Below are 25,097 nucleotides of genomic sequence, written 5' to 3'. Positions count from 1 at the left end.
CCTACTTTTTATTTCCTCTTTAATATAATTTTCATTTGTTAATATTACTCCTAAGTATTTGAATTTGGAAACTGGTTCAAACGAGTTGTTATCAATAATTAGATTTTGATTATTACCTAACACCTGGTTTCGGCCTGTAAGCATATATTTAGTTTTCTCTTTGTTAACTTCCAAACCTATCTCTTTAGCAGTTTTAAAAAATATTTTAGCATTATTCTTAATTGTATTCACATCATCCCCCAATAAGTCTTACATCATCTGCATATGCTAACAACTGAGTCACACCATTTAATTTTAGTCCTCCTTTAGTTTCTTTTACCTTCCTTACAGCATATTCTAAGGCAAAATTAAAGAGCAATGGAGATAATACATCTCCTTGTTTTAACCCATCATGAATTGTAAATTTGTCAGACATATTAATACCCACACAAATTTTACTTTCTGTTTCACTGGTGCATATTTTTATCATACTAACAAGCTTCTTAGGTATTCCAAAATCTACTAATATATTATATAATTTATCTCTTTTGACCGAATCATATGCTTTTTTGAAATCAATGAATAGCTGATGGACATTTTGATTATATTCCCACTTTTTTTCAAGTGTCTGTCTGATGTGAAAAATTTGATCTGTTCTACATTAGTTCCACTTTAAACATAAAAAGGTCTCTTCCGATTTTTATAATAGCGGAACACTAGTGCCACTGTTGGTGGTAGTTTGCCGAAACTTTTCCAGCATCACTCGTTAGTTACACAAAGGGTGCAAAATGTGGAAAATAGGTACATCTGTTCCCCCCACTAAAAATACACAAGACAGAGAGATGTCCTAGGACTGAATTGTTATTTAACATGGATAATTGCATAAATATTTTTTATTAAAAATACTTTTTCTTACACATATATTTTTCTTTATATTGTTCAGTAAACAAAGAAGTGGTATGTTAATTTACATTAAGCTTTGGTATATTGAAAGTAGGCACAGAAGACAATGTCATGAACTAGTAGAAAGCTAAAAAGGTATTCATTTCTCTAATTCTTCATAAGGCTGATAAATAACTGTAGTACTCTGCATGAGAAGAGTAACATGAAAGAAATAAAGAACATGGAAAGTAGGCACAATATAAGCATGAGAATCTGGGGGCAGGGGAGGTACATACCCCTAAAAGGCAAAAATTACATGTTTCGTGCATGTAATTTCATTTCAATGGCAAAGCATTGCATTGCACAAATACTGGGCAGGGCAGTTTTGGAATGAAATGCCTTGTTTGCCCTCCATGGGAAAAATCCTGAGACTTGTCATGAATAGAAAAAAAAATTGAATATATTTATTTCCATCTTTCTCCCTACAATACACACATTCCCCTTAGAAGAACTGCACCACTCAAACATTGCATCTTTGTTAATTATACTAGTGAAACTGTTATATCTAAGTCCAGATTTTTATGTAATTAATTACATACGAGGGTCACTATTTATATTTTGAGCCTAACAATGAAAAAACAGGAATTTGGCATTGAAAACTGCTTTATTGTTTTTCGAAGTATTCTCCTTTATGGTCAATACACTTTTGCATTCGTTCGAACCATTTGTCAAAGCAGTTTTTCCAATCTTCTTGAGACACCTCCATAATATAGTTTTTGAACGCATCAACGGCATCTTCCGCCGACGAAAATCGTTGTCCACGCAATTTATTCTTGACATTCGGGAACAAGAAGAAGTCATTGTGTGCCAAATCAGGACTGTACAGCGGATGACCCATCAATTCGATTTTTTGACTGTTCATAAAGTCGGTTGTTAGATGAGATGTGTGACAGCTGGCATTGTCTTGATGAAGAATGATCCGACGGCGTTTGTTTGTTTTCCGTATTTGACCGAAGACCTCTGGCAAACAAATTGTTGTGTACCATTCAGAGTTGACCGTTCTACGTTCCTCTAAAGGCACAGTTGCCACATGACCAGTTTTCCCGAAAAAACAGGCGACCATTTGTTTCGATGTGCTTCGAGCACGAACAACTTTTGTTGGATTGGGTTCATCATGAAACACCCATACAGTCGACTGCTGTTTACGTTCCGGCTCATATGCATATATCCATGATTCGTCACCTGTTACAATCTTATATACGTCTTTTGAAGCACCACAATTGTATTTATTGAGCATTTGTTTGCACCAATTGACGCGAGCGTCTTTTTTAGTTTTTGTCAAATTGTGTGAGATCCAACGAGAACCTACCTTTCTCACAGCTAAATGATCATGTAATATTTTATATATGCTGGTGGAACTAATGTAGAACAGATCAAATTTTTCACATCAGACAGACACTACAAAAAAGGTACATACCAAAAATTAACCCGTATGTCAACCTAACCAGTGGTAGGCACGAAACTATTTACTACTTCAGAGGCTTATGAACCATGGTGATCTAGTCGGCAGGGCATCTGACTGCCACATGAGAGACCCAGGTTCGATTCCCAGGGTGGATGATCTAATGGAATTTTTCCAGCCTTGTCCCCACATAAAGTGGCTCTGGGACTCACCCAGCCTCAAATAAATGGGTAGCTGGGGGGTAAAGGAGGCCAGAGAATGGTGCTGATCACTTCACCTCCAAAATGATCAAGATGGAGAATGTGTTGGGCTCTATCCCCACATCCCCTAAAAGATGTGCCTTCATGGCACTGCTATATCCATGAGGAACTTTTGCTTCAGAGCTTGCTGGGTAATGATGAGGTTATACAGGGGATGAACAAAAATATGGAAACACCTGCAGAAATGCACATTACCTTTATTGATATCGAGTAGGACCACCTTTGGCATGCAGAACGGCCTGTAGTCGACGTGGAATGGACAAATACAGGTCGTGTATGGTTGTCAAAGGGATGTTGTACCATTCTTCCTCCAAAGCAGCTGCAAGTTGTAGAGACGATGGTAGTGGGTAGCGGGCTCACACCTTTGTCTCCAAAACCGACCACAGGGGCTCAATAATATTGAGGTATGGCGATTGTGGAGGCCATGGCAGATGTGACACTTCATCTTCGTGCTCATCAAACCAGTCCTGGACGATGTGAGCTGTATGAACAGGGGCTCTGTCATCTTGAAACACGGCATCACCATCTGGGAACAAAGTTTGCACCATGGGATGCAGCTGGTCACTCAAATTGGTTATGTAGTCCCTTGCAGTGACATGTCCATGCAGGGTGATGATGGGTCCGGCAGAATACCAGGAGATGGCTGCCCAAATCATCACTGAACCACCGCCATGCTTCACTCTCGGTAACAGACAGTCTGTATTGTACGCTTGTGCTGGCGTTCTCCACATGTACACTCAGTCAGCAGTTGGAAACAATGTAAAGGATGACTTATCCGACCAGATTACAGTCTTCCACTGCTCCATTGTCCAGTTTTCATGGGCATTGCACCACTGTCTCCGTCTAGCAGCATGGTCAACAGTCATGAGTGGTTTGGGAATTGCAGATCTGCTATGAATACCCTGCTTGTGGAGTTCTCTTCTGACTGTATTGACGCTAACAGGGTTTGTAAGCACTGTATTCAGCTCAGCAGTGACTTTTGGAGCCGTGGTGATCTGCTTGGTCACAATCCTACCCAATGTGCATCTGTCTCTGTCACACAACACACAATTGCGTCCACGCTGGTGCTTCGCTGATGCGGTTTTTCCGGAAGTCATGATCTTCAAGACTGTGCCTCTTGATACACCAAACATTTCCGCTACTTTCGTCACGGAAGCTCCCACCATACGCGCACCCACAATTTGCCCTCTTTGAAACTCTGTCAGCTCAGACATGATTCACGATAACCTGCATGGACCGGTCACTGAACTGTAACTGGCTCATCTGTCAGGTTGGCCAGGGTGTATACCTCGGAGGAAGTGACCAGAGCGCCACCTACCATTCAGACGCAAATCGTGTTTGAAATGGCTACCTGTTTTATACCAGGTGTTTCCATATTTTTGTCCATCCCCTGTATGTAAAGATTTGCTTATGTAAGTTTGTACACCATACGTTCCGCACACTTACACACAAGTGCTGTAGCTATCTCATGAGTATCACCATGTCGGTCTCAACAGCAAGGGAGAGCAGAGACCATTCATTTTCCCTTGCAGTGAGGTATCTTTGGAGTAAGGAGACTTAATCTAATGTAGGATCAATTATTGACTGGTAATTAATCGCAGGCCTGTGGCAAGGGTTGAGGAGCTCACCATGCCCCTGCATTAGCCAAGAACTGATAACAGAGAATCAGTGCTATCCTGCGCAGGGACGGTGGGTTAGAGAAGGTATGGGTGTACCCTGGCATTAGCCAGATTCATGTAATGGCCTGCTTGTACTTGTCTGGCTGAAGCAGGTGAACCAGGTAGGATAGTTACTGCATGGCTGCTGCTTCTGATTTCTAGGTCTGGTTACCTTAAATGTTTGCCATTTAACTTTTGAGAGCCAACTGAGCTCTCTGCCTTCCACTCACAACCTTTATACATTTGACAATGACAACCTAAGCAAGTGACGGAATTTGAAACTGCTTGATGTTATATATTTTGGACTAGCAAACCCACTGATCTTGTAGACTTGCTAATCTCGTGCAGTGAATTATCTGTTTTCTACTACCCTGCTGTATAAGCTACTGAAAACACATGATAAATACAGTGGAACCTCGATTTTACATTTTTCAGGGAAACAAGCTTAAAATGCGAGAAAATGTAAAATTGAAGAAAATTTTATAGCATTTTGCTCTGAAGATTGAATTATAATGCAGGAAAATGTCGGGATTCCACTGTATTTGAGTGCTAAGCAACCAAAAACTTTAAAACGGAGATACATATACCATATAGGACAATAGTATACAATCATTGGTGGAGTTTGAGCTTTTGCTTTGTGGGGGCCAGACTCTGGGAGAAGCATATGATGTACCCGAGTGTTGTTGAATATCCCCTACTTTATAATGGGTTCGGAGGCCCATTCAGAAATTAAAAAAAAAAAAACAACCTAGAAACACTTAGTTTTAGGCCTTTTAGATTTGAAAATGTTAAATTTCCTCGCTTAAGTGAACAAATATTAATTAGTACATTGGTTGTCAGTTTTAGCATGATTCGGAGATATCGTAGCAGTGTGTTTATAAATACGTACCCCCCCCCCCCCGCAAAAGATGGCAAGCGTCCGTACACAAAATTGTCCTCCTGGTAGCAATCTCAGGGGGCGCGATGATATGCGGTTTTGTGTACGGACGTTTGCCATATCTTGGGGGGGGGGGGGGTACGTATTTGTAGACACTGCTACGATATCTCCGAATCATGCTACAGTGTAGAAACATTTTTCCAGCTCCCACTGTTGTCTAGGATTACTACTGTAGGAGTTGGAGTCCTGTCCAATGCTGGTCATGTTCCACATTTGATTTCACGCCATTCTCAATTGGAGCTACGTAGAGACCCCGGATTTGCTGTATTATTGTTGTTATGATAAGACCTTTCAAACCACATATTCTTCGACCCCCCCCCCCCCTTGCTATTTGAAAAAAATTGAGTCGACCGCAGCCTACCCCCTTGTGGGGGGCCCGGGTAGGGAATGGTTGGCCTCAAAACGTTTCCCCCTGAACATCATGGAATACGTGTTTCGCCATTTGTTCTTATTTACAGCCGTTCTCACAATACCCAGGGTGGGGGGAGACTTTATGGACACCCTGTATATTGTAGTTACGGTGTTCACTCTTCATAATATACTGTAGACATTTAGACGTAGAATTTTACTGCGCTATTCTCCCTGCTAACCTATCTGCGATATGTTCGATTGTGAATGACTACTGATTCTAAAATCAGGTCTACCATTTAAACTGCTGAAAATTGGTGGTTAACATATTGAGCTAATAAAGCTCCTAGTAAAAAAAAAATGGGGGGGGGGCACAAAACATTTTGCCCAGGGGCCTCCACAAACATTCATACGGCCCTGATGTTGTCCATGGGTGTTTGTGATTGTTCCTTTATCTCTTTCATCCTATTACTATTCATCCTCATCTTCGCGTTAGCCAAAATTTGCAGAAAAGCGAATGGTAACACTTAAGCCTTGTTTCCATGTTAATAAGACCTTAAAGTGCTGACCAATGCAAAATATACACTAAAAACGTAACCTTTCTGAAGAAGACCCTGTTAGAGATTGGAAACGTTACGTTTTTGGTGTATAATTTTATACAATAAATTTTGCATTGGCCAGCATTTTAATGTTTTAAGAAAAACGAAATCAATCATAGCTGTAGCGATGTGAGCATTCTACTTGCGAATAGTTAAAACGGATCTCAACATTTGACTCATTATAACATTAATTTTATCTGTGGAACACGGAACGAGCCTACATGTGCAAGTACATAACGTGTAAATACGAGTTTGCATGTAGGTCTCTATATTTATTGACGAGAGTCTTCTATGCACTTTCGTGTAAACACTACTATCACAGAAGGCGCTTCCACAACGACGCACAGTGGAACAGAATTCTGATGATGAGGACACAAATCGAAATTCCTACTTGAAAGCAGAACAATGATGGGGCTGCCTCAAAAAGCAAATAGTTCCATCCAGGTGTTAACATAAATGAGGATTTAAGTTGGTCAAAGCGCATACATTTGCCAAATGCCATTTCACATACGTCTCGCGCACAGCTTCACCCAATAAGACTGGTGTTGGATTATCAAAACGTGATCTGTATGGAATTCTCTTGCGCATATTCAACATATCGTCAAGGTAATCTGCGAGGTGATAATCAAACCATGCAGGCTATTTTGTAAACTCTATCGTCAAATCACCGTATTAACGTTCAAAGGTTCATCATTATGCGTTAGAAAATGCGCGGTTCAGATGCCAGAACAGCAGCTGTTCTTCAAGCCGACAGCTCTCTGAGGAGGCTCAAGAAGCAAGAGTCAAGAACATTAACAGAGTGACTTCCCCAAGAGAGCTCCCGAATTTCTATCAACGAAGATCGTATGTATCAACTGCTTATCTCGTCTGACTAATCCCATAATATGAAGTCTTCGCCTTTTGCCTGCTACGAAATCATGTACGCTATCAAAAGACGTTACTCACTTGTTCGACAGCATGGGGTGTCAGATAAACCCCAACAATCTGCCTAACCAATAGAAATCAATTCACTATTAACAGTGAAATTGAAGGTTAAGGTTAATCTCGGCCAGTATGTGAACACAGTGTACAGTGTACTTTAAAATTTATTTCGTAGTGTAAGGCACTGTGAACACTGCATCGTGGCATGAAGGAAAGAATTTGATGGAGTGTGGATGCTCCACACATTCACAATCTCGGCCATTTGTGGAGACAATGCGATCAGCACCATCTCGCTGCCCCCCCCCCCCCCCCTGTTGCTTCCCATTTATTACATGTTGCTCAAACGCCACAGCTGCTTTTATGCAGGAACAAAGCCGGGGAAAAAATCCGACCTTAAATCATCCACCTCGAGAATCGAACCCTAGACTACGCTTGGCAGTCAGACGCTCTACCGACTGGACCACTGCGGCTCCATTTGGTAGGGTTTCCATGTCAACAAGCACTGGTATAAACTGATTTTGTGTAACATTGTAAACTGTAGTTTCTCTCAGAACATGAGCAGCATTACTTTTATTATTTTGCAATTATAATAATGTGAAGAAGGACAGAATTCCAATAATACTATGCTTTTCATGTATTATATTCTGTTATTAGAAATACTGACATCGTAAAGTATCTCTATTTACCAAATCAGATTTTTGTCCCAATTTTCAGAATTGTGGCCCACTGTGCGACGTCACAATTTACCGCCGGCGAGGGTTGGCAGAATGACCATTTAGAAGGGACCTTCTCAAACAGATAAAAACACGCTTCCACGGACCATGGTTTCAAAGATAACGATATGTGGAGCGAAATAGATTTTGCTTAAGCTACATTTGTAAGATTTCTAATTGGGTACAGTCTCTGACACTTCTGGGTTGTAACGACCCTACTGAAGTAAGCCCTCGATGTCCGATCACCAAGCGCCTTGTGCATAGACAACCCAACTAACATCGCAGTTCTGCTGTTTGTATACCATGTAATCGTATTCATGTATGTAGGTTTATTGATGTCAAAGAGAGATACGAGATGAAGATTAGCATGCAATGTTAATTGGACATTATCAATTGTCTACTGCTATACTTCTTATCCTAACACTACGTTTTGAGAGAGAACCTGTTCTTCAAGTGAACCGGGGGTGGGGTGCAACGAGGAAAATGAAACACAACAAAATATTAAAGCTCGGAGGCTTCCAGTGAAAATATTTGCAACCTACTCAATTAATGTTATTGTCGGTTTGTGTTTTCAGAGAATTAGGTAAAGGTAAAGTTACCCGTGCAAATAGCACCGTGCCACGAAGACACATTTAGGGGACGTGGGGGTAGGGCCCCATATATTCTCGATCTCGGCCATTTTGGAGGTGATGTAATCAGCACCACGCTCCGGCTGCCATTCTTTTTTATCCCTGTTTGCGACTTTTTTCGAACTTCAGTCTTGTTGTGAAAATGTCTCGTTTTTTTTGTTAACTCACATGTTCTTAATTTTAATGATCATTACTAATACGTATTATTTTATTTATAAATATATTATTTTCTAAATATATAATTATAATGACTGTTCAATGGAAATTTGAAAACATTTTAAATTTAGGGAACACAGTACTATTCGAATGCTTCTGAGAAAACAATAAGCACCAAGATGTGCGCCGTGTGACAACCCTTGTCTATAAGCGACTGTGTTGCTGCTTGTTAGGGGTTTCAAGGGGGAGGTCTGTAGGAGAGTTTAATTTTTCCTTTACTTTGGATCATAACATTGCAAATCTACAATGTACGTAAGCTTAGCTCTAGCTGCAGTACTACCATAACATTGGTGGTCACATGTAATACTCCAGCCACAATGAGTCCCGGGTTCTAATCAGGGTGTTCGTGAGTGTTCATTCATAAATTTCATCATGTTATCACTCATCCCTATCGTCGCGATTAGCCTAAAGTAGCAGAAAAGCAATAAAATAACCTACTCAACGAATCTAACAGCATTTAGGTTCTTTTCTTTTTTCCACATTTTCGGATCTGCCCTCCCTCCGTCAAAAATCCTGTGTACGAGCCTGTTGGCCAGTGTAATATTTCACCGTCTTTTCATGAATCTGATTTTATTAAGGAAAGGTGAATCAAACCCTCACCAGCCCCCTTTTAACCTGGACACGCCACTGATCGTCGAACTGTTATACATAGAAATTTGCGAACCAATTTCCACGTGACCTCAAGGGACGCTAGATCCTTCCTTGGCCCGCTGCCTGAGAGGACGACTGAAACGGATCTTGTTTTGTTGTTCCGAGGAATGCCCCAGTCCACTGGCGTGCGCAGGGGAGGAGCTGATGGGCCTACAGCCCCTCTCGAAATTGTGAAAAAAATCAAAATTTTCAAAAGAAAGCAGCAAATAACTTTTTTTCTTAAAAAAAAAGAAAGTTATAAATGCAAACTCCCATTAAAATTATCATTTTTGTTCCCTGAACAACTTTTACAACGAAGGTTAAAATTGTGGTTACAAAATATTTCATAGTGTATCCTGTCCCCTTTCCCTCGTAGAACGCAGCTACAACATCCACCTTTACAATTCCAGCCCTCCCCGAAAAAAAAATCCACGTACGCTAGTGTCCCAGTCCGATTCGTATCTTGGGAGAACATTTGACATATCAATTCAATATTATAACACCATTAAGCCTTGTTTCCATGATATGAAAAACTCAATATGCTGAACAAGGCAGAAATTTATTTTATTATAAAACATAAACTAAAACGTAACGTTTCAACCTTCTAGCATGGTCTTCTTCAGACTCTGTACCATGTACAAATGTAACAAGGTACACAACAGGACGATATATATACACAAAAATACTCCCCTCCAGACTATTAGAAAGTAGTTCTGGAACAATCTAGCAGGTGGCTCTCCCTTGTCAACTGTACTTTCACCTGAAAGAGAATGTGGTTGGACTCTATATCTCACGCTCTATTTCCTTCATTCTTCTTCCTTCTTCTCTCCTCTTTCTCTCTTGTCCTTTCCACTCCTTCTAACACCTTCTTCCATTCTTTGTTTAGTCCCCCATTCCAGTTCATTGTGTCTTCTTCACCTTTCTTATCTATTTCCTTGGCCTCCTTCCATTTTCCCACTAGTATTCTCTTCTCCCTTCCTATCTGTTTAACCTCATCCCACTCTACGTCCTGTTTCTCTCGTGTGTTTAAATATCGCATTTCTATCTCTCTTAAGTCGTACACCATCCCTATGATGTTTCAACCTGTCTTTCAGCCTCTTTTTTGTTTCTCCTATGTACACACTCTGACATTCTTTACATTTCACTTCGTAGATAATCCCTTCCTCTTCCTCTTTTCTGTTTTATTTTTTCTTGTTTGCATTCTTCGCTATTCTTAAGATGCTCTGCCCTCCCTTCCTGTAAGTTTTAATGCCCGCTTTCCTAAGCACTTTTCATATCTTTTCTGTGGTCTTGCCCATACTCCTTATTCCAAACCACCTCTCTTTTTTTCTCTTCCTCTTCCTCTTCTTCCCTGCCACTTTACTTCCTTCTTCTGTTTATGTCCAGTCTATCCTCCGTCTCGTAGCCATTCATTTCCAGCTGTTTCCGTAGGCTATTTATTTTGCCTTCTTTTTCACATTCTTTCGTGCATATTTTCTTGATTCTGTCCTCCATATTGTCACCTCACCTACATCACTTCTTTTGTGGCAGAATACCGCTGCTGCACACTTCTTCTGATGCCAAGCGGTTTCAATTTCTTGTCCTCTCTTCCTTTTCATCAATATATCTAGGTAGCTTATCTTGTCTTCTTCTTCTATTTCGAGTTCCAACAATATCCCTCTTTCTTCATCTTGGATTTCTTTGGCAAATATATCGAGCTGCCTCTTCGTTCCCTTCCATATGTCAAAATAATCGTCCACATATCTACAAAACAGAATTATTTTATCACCGCCATTTTCTACCACTTTCTTTTCCCATTCATTCATAACCAATTCAGCCAATCCTGGGCTTAGGCTAGAACCTGTATTCAGTCCTTCACTCATTAACATTATTTTATCCCCCATTTTACTGTAACAGTTATTCCAAATGGTTTCCAGCGTCTTCACTACCCTTTCACTATCCCATTCTCCATAATTTCTTGTCCCACTCTCTTTTTAACATACTTTGGAACATACTTTTAACGTCTAAGCCAGTGTTCCGCAACCGGTGTGCCGCGGCACACTAGTGTGCCGTCACAAGGTGAAAGGTGTGACGCGAACTTTTACCTAGTATTACAATATTGCAATAAATTAATTGTCGATTTTAAGTAAGGAGGTGCTTGTTTATTCTTGCTGATAACTGTTATATTTTCATAGAAATTAAATGTAATTTATTTACTCAATATTGTTATAGTTTGCTCATCTTATATGTATTCTCGCCTGTAATATTGGGCCGGTTTGATGGGTTGCAGGCGGCAAGCTTTGTATTCACCGCAAAGAAAGCCAGGTAAGACTTTTAGCAAGCCTTTTAGCGGGCCGCATCAATCATACAATAGAGCTGTTCAAGCGAGTTCTTTGTTTGTAACACTGCATCTTTTGTATACGGCAGGCTGTTTTGTGCCTGTTTGTCGGCGCTTCTTAAACTAAACAGAAAAATGCAAGGTAGAAACGAAAATATTCTGACTAGTATGGATAAGATTCAAGGATTTATTAATAAGTTGAACTTGTGGATACAGACAATTGAAAATGGATCGTGTGAGATGTTCCAAACTGTATGGCCCCTTGCTGACGATAACAAGGTGTTGATGGACTTAATTAAAGAACATTTAGTACTCTTGCAGCAGACTTTCAAAAAATATTTTGGAGAGAGCGTTGAAGATTTTGACTGGGTTCGTGATCCATTCAGTATGGATTTGAAATATCTTCCGGAAAATTTACGCTTACAAGAGGAACTGGCAGATTTGAAAGCAGACAGAACATTGAAATTCAAATTTTTCGAAGTGCCTTTGGATACATTTTGGTTGTCAATAAGCAGTGAATACCCCGCTATCTCCGAGATGGTAGTTAATGTGTTATTACCATTTTCAATTACTTATTTTTGTGAACTGAGCTTCTCGACGTTGACTGCAATTAAAACATCAAAGAGAGACTCAAATCCATCGATGAAGAAATGAGGCTTGCTTTGTCAATGATTCCGCCACGAATCAGCGGTCTGTGTGCAGCTAAGCAGGCTCAAGTATCACATTGAAGGTATGAGTAGAATTATTTACTTTAAAATTCGTATTAGAAATGTGTATTTTCTACACTGAATTAAAGTTAATAAATTTTTAATAAATGCATGTCTATTCATGTTTTATAATAATAATAAGAACAACAACAATGATGATGATAATAATAATTGATTACATAACGACGTAATATTTCGTAATTATATTAAGATTCATATGATTTTGAGGGGAAAGACATTTTGGTGTGCCGTGTTGAGTCTAGGCCCGTCTGGGGTGTGCCGTGAGTAAAAAAAGGTTGCGGAACACTGGTCTAAGCTAAACATTGTCGTCTTCATCTAATTCAACTTAAATCCTTTTATGAGGTCCACCACTTGTTCACTGTTCTTCACTACTCTGCTTTCTTACTGTGTTACTAACACTTCAATAACTTGCTTTAATTTCTTTTCCAAGGGTTCCAAAATATTGTCTCTGCAGTCCATTACTGTTCCCAACTTTATCTCCTCTTCGTGTATCTTTGGAAAGCCTTTCAATCTTGGAAGTCTTCCTGTCTCCTTTATGCATTTCTTGAATCCTCTCCTCCTACAGTCCTGTATGACCCTTTCTCTTATAGTTTGTTCTTCTTCTGTTCCACAAATCTCCTCATATCCGTTCTCTTTTAGGTCTTCACACTTCCCCTCGTACCATTCTCTTTCCATCACCATAATGGCTCCTCCTTTATCTGCCTGCTCTATCACCACATCACTTCATTAAGTGTTAGTAACACAGAATGTCAGAGTGTGTACATAGGAGAAACGAAAAATAGGCTGAAAGACAGGTTGAAACAACATAGGGATGGTGTACGACATAAGAGAGATAGAAATGCGATATTTAAACACACGAGAGAAACAGGACATGACATAGAGTGGGATGAGGCTAAGCAGATAGGAAGAGAGAAGATAATACTAGTGAGAAAATGGAAGGAGGTCAATGAAATAGATAAGAAAGGTGAAGAAGACACAATGAACTGGAATGGGGGACTGAAGATAAACAAAGAATGGAAGAAGGTGTTAGAAAGAGTGGAAAGGACAAGAGAGGAAGAGGAGAGAAGAAGGAAGAAGAATGAAGAAAGGAAAAAGAGCGTGATATAAAGAGTCCAACCACCTTCCAAATAAAAGGAAATGTTTAGCTAAATCGTCTGTCAGGTGAAAGTACAGTTTGACAAGGGAAGGCCACCCGCTGGAATGTTCCAGGACAACAAATTTCTAATAGTCTTGTGTCTGGAGGGTAGTAATTTTTGTTTATATATATAGTCCAGTTTTGTACCTTGTTTCATTTGTACATGGTACAGAGTCTGAACCTTGCTAGAAGGTTGAAACGTTACGTTTTAGTTTATGTTTTATAATAAAATAAATTTCTGCCTTGGTCAGCATATTGAGTTTTTCAGTTCAATATGTTTCTACATAAGTCTTAATTAATAAATGCTATTGTCTTCTTTCTTTTGCACTGTGTTGTTTCCTTCCTCTCACACTGTAAATGTTTCCGCTACAAAGCCAGGATTCCCAGGTTCGAATCGTGTAAAGGTCCATTACTAGAACTGACCTCCCAGAGGAAGGAGGAGAGCCTTGTTTGAAGGCCAATAAATTCATAAAAATCACAGCAGAAAATGAAGATTACTCTGTATGTGCTTGTGTGTTCTACTTATTTAGCGTCGCCTTTCTGCCACTTCGGGTTATTCGCGACGATGAGGATGATTAGATGAAACTGATAAATGGGCACTCACAAAAGTAACGTCCATGGTCAAGCCGAGAGTAAAACCTGGGACCTTCCGTGGTGAGACTGTGAGTCGACCGCTCAACGTGCATGGCCACCCAGGCGGCTTATTATGTATATTCGTCCACACATATCTTCCCTTACACACAAATTTATTTCCATGGTCGATTTTGGCAAAGCACAAAGAAATTAAAGTACAGTACCTCACGATAAAAATATATTATTTCGTGTTAATAACCGTACTATCGAGTATTAATTCTCTCTGAAATATTACAATCTGTGCCATAAACAGTATTCCGCATCTGAAAGAAGACTGTGTGCTGTAGTGAGCCTCGACGTTTGGTGCAATATTTTTTACTAATCATGGATACCAAGAGGATATGATTATTTACAGGTATGTTTTATAGTTGTTTAGTGTCTATAGTAATTGCAAAGTCAGTAGATTTGGGGCAATTGCAAATCATCCATTCAGCACACAATGTCCCATTTATATTTCTGGGAATGTTGCAATGTTTCAATTATGTTACATAAAAGTGCTGTAAGGCCAGTGTTGCGTGGTTGCATATATATTAAGGAAATGCGAGAAAATGAGTGGAGAAGCAGGGGAGGGGAGATATTTTCTGAGGGCCCTTACATTAAATTTACTAATTACCAAAATTAGTATTTTGGGATAAAAGAACATACATTTACGTAGTTTTACTTGTTTCTGGGTGCAATGAGGGAGGTGTACTGGTCGACCAATGGCATTCGCTCCCTGCTTCGCCTAACATCGTCACCGGAATCAATTTAGAAATGAAGACCTTGAAAAAGAAATATCTAGAAAAGAGAGGGAAATTATTTTTTATTCGAGCACAGGTATTAGACAATAAAATTATAAATTTTAGTTCTGAACATCAATCTTCACTTGCTCACAAAACAAGAGATAAAAAGCGTCCTAGTTTCTCAGCGATTGTCGTTTACCCCGCCGAAATGTTTCGTGTCCACTGTGGACACCTAATAGCGGGGAATTCAGGGATACAAACAGAAATACGCGGCCGTGTTGAGGTTGGCCTACTCCAGAGTTAACACCTTTCGCAGGAGCTTGTTTTGGCCGCTCCCGCGTTTGGCAACGCGCACTTGCTCCGCTTATATTCGGCTGCACCCCAGACAATCCAAGAGGCTGAATGCGCCACGTTGTTTTTTGGCTGGCACTTCCACAAGCTCTTTTTTTTCCTTTGCGTGTTAATTCGGTACGCGTTGGTCTCAGCATTCAAGCAGGGGGACGACCATTATAAATAAAGCGAACCTGTACGTTGACGAGGAATATTTCTGCTGACAAAAACGCCAGAGAGATGAAACGAGAAATAGAAGAAACTTTTTTTGTTTTTCTTTTTGCGAACCCTGCCTTCGTCTCATCTTCGTTGCGTTTTGCTTGCCTTGGTTCTTAATGCTTTCGAGCGCATGCGTACGTGTACGCAATCCCTAGCAGACGAAAAATGCATGCTGGTGTCTTTCTGAGGGGCGGGGGGGGGGGGTGTCTCTGCGTGTGAGGATTCCCCACTCCCTCCTCTCCGTCACCCGTCGCGTTGTTTGGGATCCCGCAGTGTCATTTCAGTAGCTCGTCTACGTCCTAGTGTGAAGGTTCGCCTGTTTATTCGCAAGTTTATTTTAGCTACACTAGGTAAGGGGAAAGCCATTCGGCACTTTTATCTATTTGAACTGAAAGCAATTTTAGTATTTTTTACCCCCCTTAGAAACTTGCATGTGAGACATGTTATTGCATGATTGAAGAACACCGATACATTTTTCCTCTCGGATCTTGTAAAAAAAAATTGGAAAAGTTTGTATTAAAATCGCTTGATGCTCAGCGAAACTAATCGGGAGTGGGCCTACAGTATAAAGTGGGATCGCAAACAGAAAAGTGTGCCCGTGGCAGGACACTAACCAGCGTTGACCGTAGTGGTTCACCGGAGATACTTTTAAAAGTGCTAAGGATGAAATAACAATCGGTTATTTGTTTCGTAGATTTTTAGTTTGCACGCAGGGCCTTAGGCACTAGTATCTCAGATTCCTATTGGCTTGCTTCCACTAGGCTATTGGGCAAGTCGTTAGGGATAAGTGTTATCCAGAGTTAATACCGATGCAACATGCTGTTAATTACGTGATGCCTGTAAGGACACTACATTTTAAAAACTGCGGAAGAAAATGAGAGAGATTTTAAGTATACTTGTAGAACGGAATTCACCCGGCCAGTGTGACTATTTGGACAAATTTTAAATTGAGTAGCATGTCGATTGATTGATTGATTTGCATTATTTTACTTCGCTTTTTGTGCCTCTTTTGGCTAATTTGCGAAGATGGGGATGAGTGATGATATGGTGAAATTGATGAATGGACACTCACAAACACCCATGCTCAGGCCAGGATTCGAACCCGGGACCCCTGGCGTCGTAGCGCGATGTACTAACCACTCCGGGGGCCGGCGAGTAGCATATCGCGTCCATCCAGGCAGTGTAGCTCGTAGGAAGCTACTTAGTCTGCTCTACCCCAACATTTGCATGATATTTTATCGTTTTAGATAGAGCTATTGTATTTATGCTGTGCCGGCCTCCGTGGCGGAGTGGTTATCACATCGCGCCACAACACCATGGCTCCCGGTTTCGAATCGACCTGCGCATGGGTGTTCTTTGTGAGTGTCTCTTCATCATATCATCACTCATCCTTCTCTTTGCGATTAGCCAAAAGTGGCTGAAAAGCGAAGTAATATAAACCAAATCAATCGATCGTTATGCTGTAACTGCTTATTTTGTGATAAATATCGACAGAGGTTCGTTTGGAAGATAGGTGAAGGGATAACTTCAGCACTAAGTATTCATTTAAGAGAGGAGGGATACCGTTTTTAATTGATCTAGCGTACATCAGCTACTTACATGTCACATGTCTAGCCAAATGGCCTTTGAAACTCACGTGCTCCATACTAAACGTAAAGCAGTCTCGTTAGGTGCTTGACCAACCCAACGAGTCCCGTCGCTGCTGTTATCCGAGCGCCACAATTGAACTCTCAACACTGGTCAGCAGCGAAAAGATGGTTCTCACCAGTAATCGAACTCTTGAACTAAAGGCGAAATTATTAAGTATGTGGTGGTCGAACACTGTTATCTGAGCAAAGCGATATAGCATCTTTTCCTTCATTTTAGAGTATTCTTGGAGCATTTACACAAATGTCACACTGAATGGGTCGATGAAAGCATAAAAGATCCAAAAATCCCGCATGTTTTCTGACAGTGGCTCTTCATGCTCGACTAACTCTTTCTCCTCCTACGTTCATTCTATTCATTTATTTCTTGTGCATTTTAGCATTTTATCAGTCTAAGGTTAGCTTATAGAAACTAGGGAGAAAATGGTAAAGATGAAAAAATCAAAGATGTGTATTGCATATGTACTCAATTTAAATGTTATACAAAGGAGATAATCGGGACGTAGTCGATAGTTGTTACACTGAGCGAAGAAAGCTGAAAACAATTAGAAATATGTATGTGTATTGGATGATGAAATTGTGACCTCAAAATACGAACAAAACATTCATCAAATTACCTTACCCCTAAAACAGACCGAAAATGTTTCTTAAAACTGATGCACGTTTCTTCAACTAATGAATAGGGTACTTTCATTTTGAGAACGCTCGTCTTATGTAATTTTATGTTAAATATTTGTCGTATCTTTTCTCTCACTTAAAATAATAGAATTCATTTGTTGAAATATTGAGGTGCGTCATTTGTCACAGGCGCACCCAGCAATTGTGTCCTTGCTCTGTCATTTTCCCTTCTTATCAACAATTGTTCTGATTCAATCCAGGTGCGTGACCATAAAAATAGAGAAGGATTTTGACATAGTCATAATTTTCATATATATAATTATTATTTTAGCACTGACAATTACCAGCATACATATATGCATAATCATATAGAAATCTCGAATTCTACACTCGTTTTCTTCCCAAGTGTATTGTTTTCGTATCTCTAGAATGAAAGGCTGACATTTCCATGTAAAATTTGGACACTTAAGCACTTTTAATACAGAACTGTTGGAAATCGACGTCTTAGAATCGAGAAGATTAAAATGATTTCCAAAAATACCAATTGTGACGTGGAGAATTTGTACCCGATCCCAGCACCAAAATGTCGGGATCCCGTACGCCTGTAGTGATATATAAAAACTTGCAACGTGTGATGACATTTTCCCCGTCACTTGATGTGTTAAATCGAATTAGCTTTCACTTACTTTTCATCGAAGCTGTGTGTTTTACGAACTGCATTCAAATTATTTGGGTGTGTTTCAAAGTTTAAGAAACTTTTTTATTACAACATAATGAAATTGCTATTTATTATTATTATAACTGTTATAAACCTGGCGAGTTTGCAACGAATTATCCATAAATGTGTTTCTAGATACCTTCGTGTTGTTACCTGTTCCAAGTGTTCAAGTGGCATTCGAACAGTAGTGTTCGAAGTGTGCGAATTCTTCGTTGACAATCCCGTGAAGAAGGTGGGAAAAACAACAGAAAAACATTAACCTAGATTCACGAGATACGTGAGATATCAAGTCCGAGCACCAATCCAATATGGAAGCCCAATTCCTGTCGCCGGGAGCCTTGCCAGGAGGTCCTGGGATCCATTAGGACAAGGTAATCGAAGAAAACATCTGAAGATCTCCCGGGATAGGACTGCAACCAGGTGGCCCCAGATTCCGACAATGCTCGAAGAAAATTCTTCGCGAAGGAAGATCCCAGTTGATCTTCCAAACGTTTGAACTAGAGGGTTAAATTGATTTCAGTCAACTGTCCAATAACAATATCTTGAGAAAGAGAAGGTCGAAGATTATCTTCATGTTCTGAGCTAGCAGATGCAATGCTGCATGAAAAGATCTGGAAATGTTCCCCCACAAACCAGACCTTCAGTTTGGCAGAGACAAAACTGAGGAGGTGATCCCACTTGGTGCTAAAAATAGCGACAGCTACTTCAAATAAACAACTTTATACTTTTCTGTGACAATGCGAGAACCAGCAGATTTTTTCGCTTCTGGAACCGTCTGATGACATGGGGCTCGAGCTTAATATATGTGCAACTGGTTTTTCTGTTGAGATTCGGAAAGAAGTGAGGAAATCATTGTGATTCTAACTAATTGAGGTAAAATCATCTTTATTTATTTCATTATTTCATGTTGGCTAACCTCCGGGTATGTGCAGCGCAGGTCAATACACAATAAGAATGCAGTTTATAAATACACACACACATTGTTCATAATATTCTTGGTCTTGAGGGAATAAAAATCCAGTTTCTTATAAGAGTTGAGACACATTTGTGCCTAAACAGAAAATGGAATCTAATATTTCTATTTAATGGTTTTAACTCTGATGACACTAATAGTGGCAGTGGCGAATTGAGAGTTCCATAGGGGGGATTTTTGAGACCCCCACCCATTGTTAATAAACAGAGGAATACGCTAATGTCTTTCAAGCAGCACTTTCGTGAACACTTATCAAATACATCAGGCATCATGAATTAATCTACGGGGTATATTGAGAAAGAAAACGTGAGATTCATTTGCCAAATAAGAAAATGAAGAGATTTTATCGGATTATTGAGCAGTTGAGTTTTTATAATTTACACGGCATGCCTACACCAGCCTTTTTCGGTGCTGAAAACACGTTGAAACAGAAAAGGATTTTTTTAATTTTGGATGAGAATTTGAAAACGCTGGCCATACCAAGTAACGTTTTCTTTAGAAGTTACTTCAGATCAACAGATCCATTGAATGAGGTGTCAGTGTATACACTTTCCATTTGATATTTTTGGGGTACCCCCGAAGGGTGGCATCGCGACAGTGAATAACTGAACCTTCTCCCTCGCTTCATAGGATAATGTGCGGTGATGAGGTCAAGTTACGCAGTTTTCTGAAAATAAGGAAGACCCCCCCCTCGCCCCACTGAGGTCATTTACGTTGCATCGAACCAATATTACAACCTCTATGTAGGAGTGGTTATCGCATCGCTATGACTGCAGGAGTTCCAGGTTTAAATCCTAGAAAGGCATCTATGTTATCAGTTCATAATTTATCTTCATATTCGCGATTAACGTACATATATTGAAAACAGGCATGACTAAAATAGAATCGAACTAGAATTGTTCTCATTCAATGTGGGGTCTTTGGTCTTGAGTCTTGGAACGAGAAGCAACTGGGGAGATTGAGCGAGCCAGTACGGATTGATTTTAAGAGCTTTCTGCAGGGCTTGTGAGAGCGTACTGGGATTGTTCTAATCTCCGCTCGCTTGGCTTGTGAGGGTACTGGGATCGTTACCCAGCATCTCCACCACGTAATGCTCTACTAGGAACGTGGGATCAACCCAAGAACCTTAACCATTCTGGTAGGTGATGTAGCTCACTTAATCATTCATCCTCATTGGTGAGCACTCGCCCCTGGCAGATAACTTGATGGTAATGGGCGAGAGATTACTTTACATACTTAGAAATGGCAAAACACTGGCCTTTGGATTTATACCTTAAAGTCTAGATCAACATGGTTGGAATAGGATAATAACTGTCTATCTCCGATGATGAAGTTCACTGCAGAAAGCTCTTAGAATCAATCCGTACTGGCTCGCTCAATCTCCCCAGTTGCTTCTCGTTCCAGGATTAAAAAAACAAACAAAAAAAAAACGTTGCTCTCTAACTTATTCCTTCTTTCGACTCCCTGGATATTGCCCTCCAATACCAGTTAATCAGCACATTGACTCAATAAACCGGGAAGATTTGTTATACTGACATGACATTCTTTGAATGCCTGAGAGAGCAACGGCCGTTGATAGAGGTTATGAATTCTGACTTGCTACAATTCTCTATTTAGAGGAGATTGATACGCTATGGTAGATCTTAGCAATAAGGAGATTCGATGCTAACCACACGCTGCCTTAGGCGGTGTTTACACTACCGTGCAATTATGGTTAAGGTTTAGACTTAAAAATGAGGAGTTGAGAAAAGCCTTGAAGAAGCTTGAAAGTGCTGTGTTCGGATGTCTATTTCCAACCCTTCATTATTCGCCTAGGGCTTCATTCGGGATAAAGACAATCGTGTTAAGAATTGGTGCTAGCTATGTGCGGTGCTGCTGCAAATTCGTTTAAGGAAGAGGTACTACGTGCGTTTGTCGTTGATTGGTCCGAAACTATCGACAGGAAATGCTGCAACAATGTATTTTGTTCTTGCAGCCCACAATTCGTCAGTTAGAGCTGGTTCCCCTATAGTAATAATGACGAAACTAATATGAAAGTAAGTTTATTATAGTACACATTGCAATGTAGCGGGGATTAGAACAAGATCTGTTCTCTGTTGACGCAAAACAATACAGAATAATTTGGACAGATTTTCCAAACCTTGTAGGTATGCAACCCACAATACACAACAAAAAATCGACACGTTGCATAAGGTCAGGGGTTTATTTTGCTAATGCCGATGAAAATTATAATTTTATCTTCCATGTTTCGTTTCAGTATTTAAGTGGACTGAAATAATATTAAACGTTTTTGAGGCGGTGATAAAATGTGTGGGGGTGGAAGAAAGAATGCAATGAAACATTCAATAGTAGTCATAGAGGGGTTTTAGCAAAACGCGCTAGGACGCCAGGGGTCCCGGGTTCGAATCCAGGCTTGAGCATGGGCGTTCTTTGTGAGTGTCACTTCACCAATTTCACCATATTATCACTCATTCTCATCGTCACGATTAGCTAAAATTGACAGAAAAGCGACGCTAAATAACCAAAATCGAATTAAATCAAATCATAACGGCCCACGTGACTGAGCACGTTTACTGGCCGACGCAAGATCACGCTATTGAAGGTTCCGCGTTCGAATGAATGAATGAATAAATGAATTGATTTATTTTACTTTGCGTTTCTGCCACTTGTCTCAAATTGCGAAGATGAGGATGAATGGTGATAAGATGAAATAGATGAAGGGGAAATCAAAAACACACATGAACAGAACACAACACAAGTACCATAGAGGATTATAGCTGGCCATGGGTCCAGACGCCAGAGCGTCGTTAGTCTGCAAAATTCAGTCCAGGATGCACTCACGTGGAAGTGAGATTGACAATTTGGTGTCTAGAGAAAGGGTCACTCCTGACACCCCGGTTCCAAGTTCGATTTTGATTGAGTTAATTGATTGAGTTGGTGTTTTAAGTCCACTTTATGCACAGTAAGGCTAATCGGGACTGAACCTACAGTTTAAAGTGGGATCCGAACCACTATTTGCCTTCAAGGTTGCAAGTTCGAGTTATGGCCTGGGCATTCCTTTGTGAATGTATCTTCATCAATTTCATCAACCCATCGCTCGTCTTCATTATTCACATGCAAAAAATATGAAAGTAAGTTCAACAAAAATTAAAATATACCTGAAGAAGCGACATGTGGTATTTCCACGCGAGAAGACCAGAGATTTAGAGAGAATAAATTTTCCAATTTATTGCGCGTCCAAATGCCGTCTTTCGTGTCGTTTCGGCATTTATTGGAGATGGAAACGGAAGGCAAATGCAAATCCTCCGAACGCACGGCTGTTCCTAGCGGCCCTCTCCGAAAGACACATGGAATGTTCCTACCGGCTGCCAGCCACAAGTAAAAGTAACTCTTCTTTCCCATCCCTTGCGCACTTCCTGTATTTTCTCAGAGTTTATATATGCAATTTACCACACAAAGTCTCGAATTAGTTCGAGACTCTTGGTCAATAGGTCTCGGTTTGTCTCGATTTTACAGAAGTTTGTCTCGTTCTCGTCTCGATGTTTAAAAAGACTATCTCGGTCTCGTCTCGGTTAAATCCCTAATTCCCAGTGGGACAGACCTACATGGTTCGGATCACGCCTTAAAAGCTAGGCCTAAATCTGTGCATGCAGTAACTTAACAACAATCTTCTTTAAACCAGTCTTTTTGTACAACCCACTTCTGCTTGTGGGTTTTACAAAACAAGAGGAATATGATTCACGCACTCGCAAACTGCAAAAGGAACATGAAAGAGATCATGTGTAATCAATCTTAGAGCCGAGAAGACCTGTTTGTTGTTTCTCAGTCACCCCAGACTAGACGAATGACGGGATGGAACCTTGAGCTTTCAGCTTTTTGCTTCCCCATTGTAATTGACGAAGATAACACAGGAAAATAAACACTTGAGCCACTTTGAAGGCTGCCAGCTATGTCCACTACAGAGATCAAATGTTTCTCTTTTACTCTTGGCAGAAATCGTCTTCAAGCTTGAACAATCAAGATTACTTTGTGTAAAGTAAAGTAGACTCGTCTCCACAAAAGAAATGGAAACCATGTTGAGTAAATAATGTTCCCTTGACGCTGGGCCCGTTAAAGTTAAATATCCACTTCAAAATAAATCGTTTCAAGTGAAAAACCGTCTTTAATATTTAAATTAACGAAAATCGGAATAATTATTTGGAAGAGACTGGAAACAAGGTTATGTGTTATTTATTACATCAATAAATTGACGAAGAAAGATACAGATTCAGTTTATTTCATACATTACGCAAACAAAAAAAAGTTATTTTTTGATTGCCACGCTAACTCTCTGGCATTCCTAAACACGAAAGTTTATTTCCGCTCGAACCATCAGTCCCTATCAATTCAAACTTCACCATATTTACTAATCATGTGCCTTACAATTAGTTTCTCACCTTACAACAGAATTACATTGACCAATTATTTCCGTTACATATATGTTGCTTTTCATTGTATACGGAATACACGACTGCGTCGTCCAGAACAGCCCCTTTCTACATTCGAGCAACTGTATTTTTAATCCCCAACAACGAATGAGATGTCCAAATTTTTATTAAGGTATTTCTGTTTTTACGTTCAAGAAGAGGTTCAGAGTATTAAGAACAATCAGCGCTAGAAGTTGATCTAGTATTTATTAACAATATTTTTCCTTCAGTGTAAATACCTTCATTTGTTTTCATGTGTTTTAAAATTATTAACGTGCACAATTCAGATAATAATTATAAAATTTGGTATAAAGACTGAAATATTCCGCGAAACAACAGTAAATGTTATAGGAATAATATCAGGTCATTTGAGAACAAATTTTCGTTTACATATAATAAAAATAGTTGAATAGTTCGGCCATGAATTTAAGATGTCGCGACAAATTTTGCACATTTTTAGCGGTACGTCGTGACTTCAGCAAATGTTCATGGAATTTGATAATATTAAAGAAAACAATTGATTTACGTTGTAGAAATATACACACAATACAGAATAAAAATTTACAAATGTTCATGTTTCTTAGTCCTAACTATATGTATTTGTCTACTTATGCTACAGAACTAAATACAGTAAAAACTGCATATCCCGGAACCTCTATAAGAAGGAAACCTGTAAATATGGGGGAAAAAAGTCCCCAGAACGGACCGATTTTATACCTGAAAATGACCTGCTTAAGGCGGAAACCTCCTTAACGCGGAAACGGAACACCATTTAAAGACCAACGAGATGTTTTTATTCTCAGTAAGACGGAAATTTCTTCCTTTATTTTTTTCGCTCGCAAGAAAACAATGCAGTACTGTAAGTGGAACACGCCTCTGTTGCCACTCGCTTATCGGTAACATTGTCGATATGAAAGATGAAATAATGCGCTACAATACTTATAGCTGTTACGATTCCGTTTCTTTCGTTCATCTCTTACCCTCTTTCTCCACCTTTCTTTGTCTATTTCTCCTCTGTTCTTTCGTCACGTTTCTATTTTTCTTGTTATCTCTCTTTGTTTCTTTTTTCTTCACCTTTACCTCAATCTTTCTTCACCTCTCTTATACCATCTTTCAATCTTTCTCTTTCCCTCTATGCACATCGCGCTACGACGCCAGGGGTCCCGGGTTCGAAAAGATACATAAGTACATACTGTACGTTCTTACAATACTGTAAAAAATGTTGTGTAGTTACTTAATTGTAATCTCTGCTATGCTTATTGCGACTGTATCTCATTTTTAATCATGTACGTACATGCATTAGTACTCTAAATTATAAGTAATGCGAAATGTAAATCTGTCTTTCCATTATTTCCTGC

The 25,097-nt window shown here is 39.8% G+C and overlaps 1 protein-coding gene across 2 annotated transcripts in view; it reads left to right on the top strand.

The window, feature by feature from the left end:
- The first annotated feature begins 15,518 nt into the window (after window positions 1-15,518).
- The window catches only part of LOC145995224 (uncharacterized), a 39,294-nt gene continuing 29,715 nt past the window's right edge, over window positions 15,519-25,097 (top strand). For both annotated transcript variants that reach the window (XM_083131790.1, XM_083131789.1), the window contains exon 1: window positions 15,519-15,668. The gene's annotated coding sequence lies outside the window, so the exon portion shown is untranslated. The remainder of the gene's footprint in view (window positions 15,669-25,097) is intronic.

Source organism: Lepisma saccharinum, chromosome 11 (assembly GCF_977018435.1).
Source record: "Lepisma saccharinum chromosome 11, izLepSacc3.1, whole genome shotgun sequence".
NCBI classification, from domain to species: Eukaryota; Metazoa; Arthropoda; class Insecta; order Zygentoma; family Lepismatidae; genus Lepisma; species Lepisma saccharinum.
Note: the sequence above shows the minus strand (reverse complement) of the source record. Positions and strands in the feature narration are given on the sequence as shown.